The 8,426-nt window shown below is 28.8% G+C and overlaps 2 long non-coding RNA genes across 3 annotated transcripts; both read right to left on the bottom strand.

Annotated features, from left to right (window-relative positions):
• Positions 1-720: 720 nt before the first annotated feature.
• LOC123259295 lies at positions 721-2,423 on the bottom strand. Its single transcript, XR_006508207.1, has 2 exons — positions 2,203-2,423; positions 721-2,127 (listed from the first exon to the last, which is right to left on the bottom strand). It is a non-coding gene; the product is annotated as an uncharacterized LOC123259295 (long non-coding RNA).
• Positions 2,424-6,172: 3,749 nt separating this feature from the next.
• Positions 6,173-8,265, bottom strand: LOC123258717. Of its 2 annotated transcripts, none has more exons than XR_006508126.1 (4): positions 8,107-8,265; positions 7,114-7,367; positions 6,523-6,585; positions 6,173-6,460 (listed from the first exon to the last, which is right to left on the bottom strand). It is a non-coding gene; the product is annotated as an uncharacterized LOC123258717 (long non-coding RNA). The 2 variants fall into 2 exon arrangements; XR_006508125.1 differs by lacking the exon at positions 8,107-8,265 and adding an exon at positions 7,782-7,812 and having other exon boundaries at positions 6,174-6,460.
• Positions 8,266-8,426: the final 161 nt, after the last annotated feature.

Genomic DNA, 8,426 nt, shown 5'->3' with positions numbered 1-8,426 from the left:
ATGATTTCTTAATTATAGAAATAATATCAGTAAAAGTTGATGAAATGCCGAATTCGTAAAATATCTTATGTATCCAGAAGACAAAGTTTATTTCCACTTTCTATGAAAATTTTTATAATAAAAACAAATCAAATACATACGTAAATAATTACCATATTTAAATTGGTATTTATTGATTATTCTTACATATTTGTTCTTAATATTATTGTTACATAACGTTTAGAATTTGTTTTAATTTGATCATAAACTAAGATCAATAAATTAATCTAATATCACAGAAATTAGTAAGAACTCAAATTATTTATTTATCAAATTTTTGATCATTTTTAAAAAAATAATTAAAATTTGTTTATCAGCTAATTTAATAAATAGAGTAACTTTTTTAATTTACCACAGTAAAATAATAATAATAATAAGTTACTTTGATCACAGATTTTCATTTTTTAAGTAACAATTAAAATTTGCTTATAAGATATCTTGTATATAATAAAATCCTTAGATAAGTTGTTTTAATTGATCACAGATAAATATAAATAATTAAATTGCTATTTACAAGTTTATAAGATGTAAATATACTAATTATGATTTAAAATTACAGGTCTTTCATAGGTTGAAACAAACATTCAATATAACAATCTAATTGTTTAATAATAATTCCTATATCTGTATAATATATTTAATGATTGAAAATTTATATAATATATTCTTTGTTAATTAACAAATTAGCATTCATAAATTTAAGATTATAAAAAACATCAGTGAACTTAGGTACTAATTTTTCTGGTAAGTTTTTACCTAAGTCATACTGATTAAATTTTATCGTACATGCTGGTATTTTTAATAATGATTGAGCAAACATACTAAGATTTGGATTTTGTTCTGAAGCTATATACTCCAAAAAGTTTTTGAAAAGGTAGTTTTAGTAATTAACTTTGCAAATAAACCTTTAGAATTTTTAAAACACTCTAATTCCTACAATCCTGTATCATCTAGTTCATCAATCAAAAATTCATAAACTATATTACTATATTTACTAATTTTCATGAAATAACTACCTCTATATAATGGATGCAAAAAATTTGCCGTCAACGCCCGGGGAGTAATGATTTTTTTTAATTCATTGTCAATGATGTCTAAAAAATAATCATTTTTTATCAGTAATCTTAATTTAAACCAATCCTCGATGGCGTCAGCAATATTAAAATCATTTCCACTATTTCTAGTTATAAATTTTGAAAGAAAATCGAATACTGATACAGATTCTTTTAAATTATTCTCAAATACATCATCGAATATGTTCAATGTCGTTTCTCGGTTAAAGTTTCCCAATCCACCAAGAATTTGACGTAGGAGAGGTAAATTATTAAGACATACCGATAATTTGGAATAGTATAAAAACTGAGCATCTTGTTTGACAGCTGATAGAGTATCTCCACCTCGTTTTACTAATTTTTTTTCAACATCAGTACTTTTTATAGCGTTTAACAGACGATTAATTTTGATTTCTAAAGAATCATCGTGAATTGCTGCATAAGTGTATCGACAGTTTCTAAATGACAATCAAAGTGCCACATAAATATAGATTCCGATGGAAGTTGCGATGCTGATGTGGAATCAAGAATACGATTATTTTTTGGTATGTTTATAAATGATATCACAGCATACACTGATATATAATACTTTTTAAGTGCGATCGAGCTTGACTCGTTAATCATTTGCAAATAATTACTTATATAATCACGTTCTTCTCCCAAGATCCAAGACTTTAGAAATAATGTATCATTTCCAGTTCTTGTTATAGCAATAATCTCTAAGCCACTTGTTTGAGCAACATTTTTACAAAATAATAATGTTCCTTTTTTCTCCTTCAAGTTTAGTTTACGATCAGTAAATTTATCGTGAGCTTTTTCAAGTAAAGTTGTCGATAACTTAACTTCACTAGGGACTTCATATGCAGGCCGTAATATTTTAAAAAATTTTTTAAAATAAAGATCTTGAATTAGATCAAATGAAATTATTACTATAAAAAAAGTTACTTAAAGATTTCTTCGTTTTGTAGACAATGTTATATTACAGTTATCTTCAGATTCAGAAATTGAATCAGAGTTTTCCCAAATACGCGACTTCCTATAAAATAAATTTATAGTTTAATAATTTTAAATCATAGAGAATAGAAAAAATTGAGACTAAGATTAAATTTACCTGTGACTCTTCAATCGTTGTTCAGCGGTATTATTCATTATTTTTTTACACTTTACACATGATGCAACTTGTTTTCCGTTTTCACGAATACGCTGAAATCCTCCTTCTTCCCAAAAACTGTGCTTCGGTCGACCTCCTCTTTGCATATTTTTTTCTTTATGATATTATAATTCTATGAATTATTAATGTAAAAACTTCAATTTAATTAAATATTAGGTTAATAATGATAAATTTTTAGTTTATATTTATTTATTTACTAATTTAAGTTCATCAAAAGTTCGGCAGATGGTGTTGAAATACCTAACGTAAAATACGTCACGTAAGAAACCCAACCGGTAATTTACGTGTATTATACATGTATAAAACTAAGTATAATACGTTAAGTATTTTACGTGCCCTTCCCTGCTTGGAATCCGATTGCCTAGAAATTTTATTGGATATAATTCCGATTACACAGAAATCCGATTACCTCTCTGGCGGTTTCGGCGACACGGTGAAAGCACGGTCGATCGACGGTTGTTTCACGGTCGTTTCACCGTATAAAGTTCGTTTTTACCGAGTGGTTTGTCAGTCAGCATCGGATACCGTTGTGAACGATGTCTACTATAAATTTATCGAATATATACATATATATATATATATATATATATATATATATATATATATATATATATATATATATATATATATATAAAGGAACCAAATATTGATCGGCGGCATAAAAACTTGATTTAAAAAAATCTACGGATTTAAATTTATATTCAATACCTAATTATCAATTTTTAATAATACTTCAAATAAAAATTTGCGTTTGCACACAAAGATATACAGTTGTTATATTAAAAAAAGATAAATTTGTTCAAATTTCAAAAAATTGTGAAAATTAATCATAAGAATTTGATTAATTATCAATCATTTTTCTTACAGAAGCGATGTTAATAATTGAAATAATAATCTGGTCAACAATTAGTGGTGTGAGTTATCCAATATACCTGATAATAGTATGGGCTTCGAGCATTGATTTCATTTTGAGTATCAAAGATAATATTATATCATAATACATAACAATTAATAATTATTTCGAAATTATAATTTGTAAGTAATAACGATAAAAAATAGCATAACACTTGTTTCAGCCTATAAACTCTTCCAATAAATCAACAAATAATCTATTTATGTTCATTTTATCTAAACTGGTTAATATTTGGAACCTTTACCCTAGGGAGTTTTTTGCATGTTTAAAAAAAATTACAATTTGAAAAATAGAATTTAAAGTTTAGAAAATCCAAAAGTGCACGTTTTTCTGATTTTTTAATTTTTTAAGACTGTAACGGAGTACACGGGGCCTTCTTTACCCAGAGAAGGTTTCCGATCCGCGTGAGTTAATTATCGACTGATTCCCCAGAGCGCTGTGCTCCGAAGTACTCGCGCCTCTAGCTGTAAGTTAGTGAGTAAGTCCCCAAGAGGGAAGCGCCGGCGCGGAGAGTGAGTGGGGAAGACGGAGCGAAGAAAGAAAAGCACCGACAAAGCTGAGAAGAGTCATTGTGACCGAGTCGCCAAACCGTACGGACACGCATATTTAGTAAAAACATCATCGAGCAGATTCATAAAATATTCGGAGAAACGAGTGACGGTGACCGAGGTCTCGCTGCCAAGCAGAATTTTCCACCGAGGAGGGATTTGTACCAGTGACGACGACAAGGAGTTGTAGCTCTTCGAGGGAGTTCGTTAGCGTCGTAAAAGAAAAACTCCAGGTACAAATAAAATGTCCCAATAATCTCTCGGTGGTGCGGCATCAGCCAGGCATTGAAGTCGGCTGAAGGTCACCGCCATTTCGCGTTCGGTCACAATCATTAGTTTAAGTATTGCGTCGTAGAATTTACTTAATTATTATATTGAAATTGATTTATTAGAATTTACTTGGAATATTATTTGGGATATTATTTAAAGAATTATTTAAAATATTGTTTAGAATATTCTTTAGGAGGTTAGTAAGAATTTATTAAAAATAAAATTCAGAATGAAATTAAGAAAAGTCCAGAATAAAAATTAGACTAAAGTTAAAAGCAAGTCAAAAATAATTACTAAATAATTAATTAACAAAACCAGGAATTATTTCGGATTTGTTAGTTAACTACGTAGGCAGAGCTTGAATTGGTTTTACCAGGAATAATTTCGGTTGGTCAATTTATGACTTTGGTGCCATGTAAAATTAATTGTCGTTGATAATCGAGTTGGTCGGATTTATTTAATTAATTGCTTAAAATAAAATCAGTAAAATGTTTTAGAGGAACTTTAGTAAAAATCATTTGAAGTAAAATTTATTAAATTCGGGAAAATAATTTATAATAAAATTTAATTGTTTAAAATAAAATTATTTGCAATAAATTTAGAATCAGTCAAAATTGCTAGAAAATTGTTCGTGTAAATTTGTTAATTAAAAGTAGAAAATAAAACTTGTAAAAATTCGTCAGAGAAAAAATTACACCAAAAACTTGCGACAGAGACGCCAGACCGAGCGAGAGCGTCAGCCATCTTGTCCCGCGCGAAGCGCTGAGTAGAGGACATTCAAAGTCGAGACTAAAATCGTACTGTGTTGCTAGGCAGAATATAATCCTCAAATAAAATAAAATAAATGCTAAGTTTTTCATGCAACACAATAGAACGTAAAATAAAACAACGTAGAGAAAATAAAACTCGATTATTGAAGGACAAGCCAAACAGCTTAGTAAAAATAAATTACATGAAATTAATTGATAAAATTTTAGTCATTGAAAGCTAAGATCTTAAATAAATAAAATGAATTAAATAAAATAATTTGGACAAAATAAATAATTCCATAAGTTCGGATTAAAATAAAATAAACTAATAGATTCTGGTAAAATGAATTAAAATAACTTGGAAAATTAATTAATAAATTCTAGTAAAATAAATTAGACAAAGCCGAGTAATTTAACACAACAGCTTATAAATTAAATTAAGTAAATTCAGTAGAATTAAGTTTGGTAAAATCTCGGAAGTAACCAACACGTTGTTGGCAGATTATTAAGACCTCTGTCAATGGATTTTAATCTATTAATACAAGATACGAAGACCTCTTGGTATTAAATATTTAATTGTTGTATTATTAAGACCACGACATTAAATTAGTTAGTGATTTTAATTTAGAAATTAAGATTAGGAATTGTAGAAATAAATTAGGAACTCGGGTTTTGTAATTTGTTGAAGGGATAAATGGATCCAGGCATCGAGTCGGATTTCGTTTGATTTTGGAAAATAAATTTGTAGAATCCGGAGTAATAATTAGTGGGTTTGGAAATAATAATGGGGGTGGGTTAGTGTTAAGTATTGTAGTGTTGCCTAGGGATTCATGGTATCCTCCTCTGCTTCCTGGGCACACTTAGAGTCCTTTGCATAGACGCCCGGGTCGGGGGTGCAATAGGCATAAGTATTTTAAATAAATATTGTGGGTGTGTGTGGATAAATAATATTGCAGTGTAGCCTAGGGATTCATGGTATCCTCCTCTGCTTCCTGGGCACACTTAGAAGCCGTTGTATAGACGCCGGATTTGGGGTACAACGGTAGTAAGCTAGAAACCGCGGTATAGACGCTCCATATGAGGGTACTGTTCGGGAATAGATACTATGATAGGAACCGCGATAGGACGCTCCATAAGAGGATATCGTCGGGAATAAGTAATTTGATATTTTGTAAGGGGTTTTGATTTTGTATTAAGGGTTGGATAAATAAAATGAATTGTAAAAATGAATTTCTGCCTATAATTTCTGTATCCTTCCTGACAATCTCTCCGACCCTGAGTTTTCACTCCTTGTTCTGGGCCAGTTTCTGGATACTGTGGGAAAAATCCAGTGGCGCCTTAAATAAATTAAGAGGCGACCAAGAGAGCGGTGGATCCCCGTTTCAAGACTTATTTCTGTAATAATCTTTATTGCGAGAAGAAAAAATATTCTTAAAAATTCAGATGTTTATATCAATATTAACATGTCTATTTTCGTAATTTTTTTTTCTAAACTCCAAATTAATGATGCATACCCTAATGTAGTTAAACCAGCATCCTTTGAGTGTCACGTCACTAAAAGATTCTTCAATTGCAGAATATAATGCGGGATCGTAATCACATATGATATTTTTTAAATTGTTCTTCATGGCTGGAATACGGAAACTAATTACTTTGAAAATTTCCGTATACAGTGATTCAATTGTTGAATCACATAAGACGAAGATACTTGGTAAACCCTTAAACGAAAATTACAAGTCACTAGCAATATTTTTTCATTAATAAATTTTTGAAAACTTACAATATTATTTCGCCTTAAATGCAGAATTAATGTCTGCTCCATGAGTGGCTTATCAGGAACACACTTTAAAATAAAAAAAAAATTTGTTATTATCGGTAGCAAAGATAATTATTGTTTATTTAAAAAATAATTAAAAACGATTTAACATGTTAAACGTTTATAAAAAATATGATTTAAAATGTTTTAAACATTTTTTAAAGGATATATAAATTAGTCATATGAAATCATTTCTTTTTAATCTGGGCTCTGAACTTCTACAACATTTTTTCAGTTTAGGTAAATTTAACTTAATTTAAAAATTTTTCACTTTGATTAAGAAGATAGAAATCTTCAAAGTTATTTTCTTGGTTCAAGAATTTTTCTCTTGAATCGAGTAAATACATTTGTAGTGTTGACATTAAAAAAATTTTTTTCAATATTTTTTAAAGTTGTATTACACGTGTAAAATAATTGAATTTATTCTTTTAATTAATAATTCTAATAAACAGAAAATTTTAAAAAATTTCTGTTGACTCTAGAAACGTTTCAAATTGTAAGCTTGAAATAAATAAATAGGGTCAGTCGCTTTGAAAATTTCTTATTAAAATCTACCTCATAAGTTTGTTGGACGTGGATTTCTTCGACTTCACCGATTTGCCCGAAAAGCTCTTCATTGCAAAGTATTACTGCCGTAGATCCATCTTCTGCTTCAATACATCCACGAAAAAGACATGAAGTTTTTTTTATATCTTATGATGGTATCTTTTAATTCAAAAAAATACTCTGGTGTTGGTGGTAATTCTGCTTTCCTCTTCCTTGATACTCTATTTATCATAGCGGCAGGCCGCATTTGTGACTGTTCCATACTACAATTTATTATTATTATCATCATCATTACTTTTATTATTATTATTATTATTAAATATAACGTTTTTATAAATAGGATACATCCTATCGTAAAATGTTCTTATTATTTTTATGCAGACTACCGTATGTTTATATGATGTGGGTTAATTGTACATATTCAAATGTATTTAACCCTCTTGTAAGTTTTGAACTGCTTAACCGATTCGATGTGATCTATTTTTAATAATTTTTACAAATAAATAATTATAATTATTTACTATAGTGAATTACTTCACAAAAAACGTAGTTAAATACTGCATGTCGTACCAGTTGATTGGTTGATTGATCCGAGAAAAATCGTTTTGAAAAATGTTTTTTAATTTCCCACTAAGAAAATTGAAAATTTTCAAAAGTTGGGAAGTTATTCGTTTTACCTTGTTTTTCGAAAATCGAGTTTCCAACGGATGTTGACGTTTTGAGGTCATAGGAAGCATCCCCGAATGTTTTCGCGATGATGTGTGTGTGTGTGTGTGTGTAAACTGCTTATTACTTTAGAACGGATTGACCGATTGGAACCAAACTAGTGGCGTTTTAAATAGATCTATCAAACTTAGATTTCCTATAATTTCAAACCAAATTGGACCGGTAGATTTTGAGAAATCTCCAAAAAACTACGAAATAAATTTTTTTCAAATGTTTTTTTGGAATAACTTTTAAATTGCTTTAACGATCAATTTCAAAAAGTAATCAGCTCTTAACCTTAGAAAACCACGTAGATCGCCGATAATCCGATCAAAATCAAATAATGTTGATCCAATTTAGTTGACAGAGATTTTTAATCGTATAAAATTGATTAATTTGAAAATAAAATGATAGAGAAATTTCATGATAAATTACTGCACTTATTTTTTTTTTTTTTCTTTTTATCAAAGATTTATGAATTTGAAAAATAAAAAACATTTAATTAAATTTTAATTTCAAAACTCCAGCGCTTCAACACTCACTCACAGTTAATGCAGTGCATGCAACTTTATGACAGATACTATAGTAAATTTGTAAATTTACATATACTTATTTTA

Source organism: Cotesia glomerata, linkage group LG2 (genome assembly GCF_020080835.1).
Source record: "Cotesia glomerata isolate CgM1 linkage group LG2, MPM_Cglom_v2.3, whole genome shotgun sequence".
Lineage (NCBI taxonomy): Eukaryota > Metazoa > Arthropoda > Insecta > Hymenoptera > Braconidae > Cotesia > Cotesia glomerata.
Note: the sequence above shows the minus strand (reverse complement) of the source record. Positions and strands in the feature narration are given on the sequence as shown.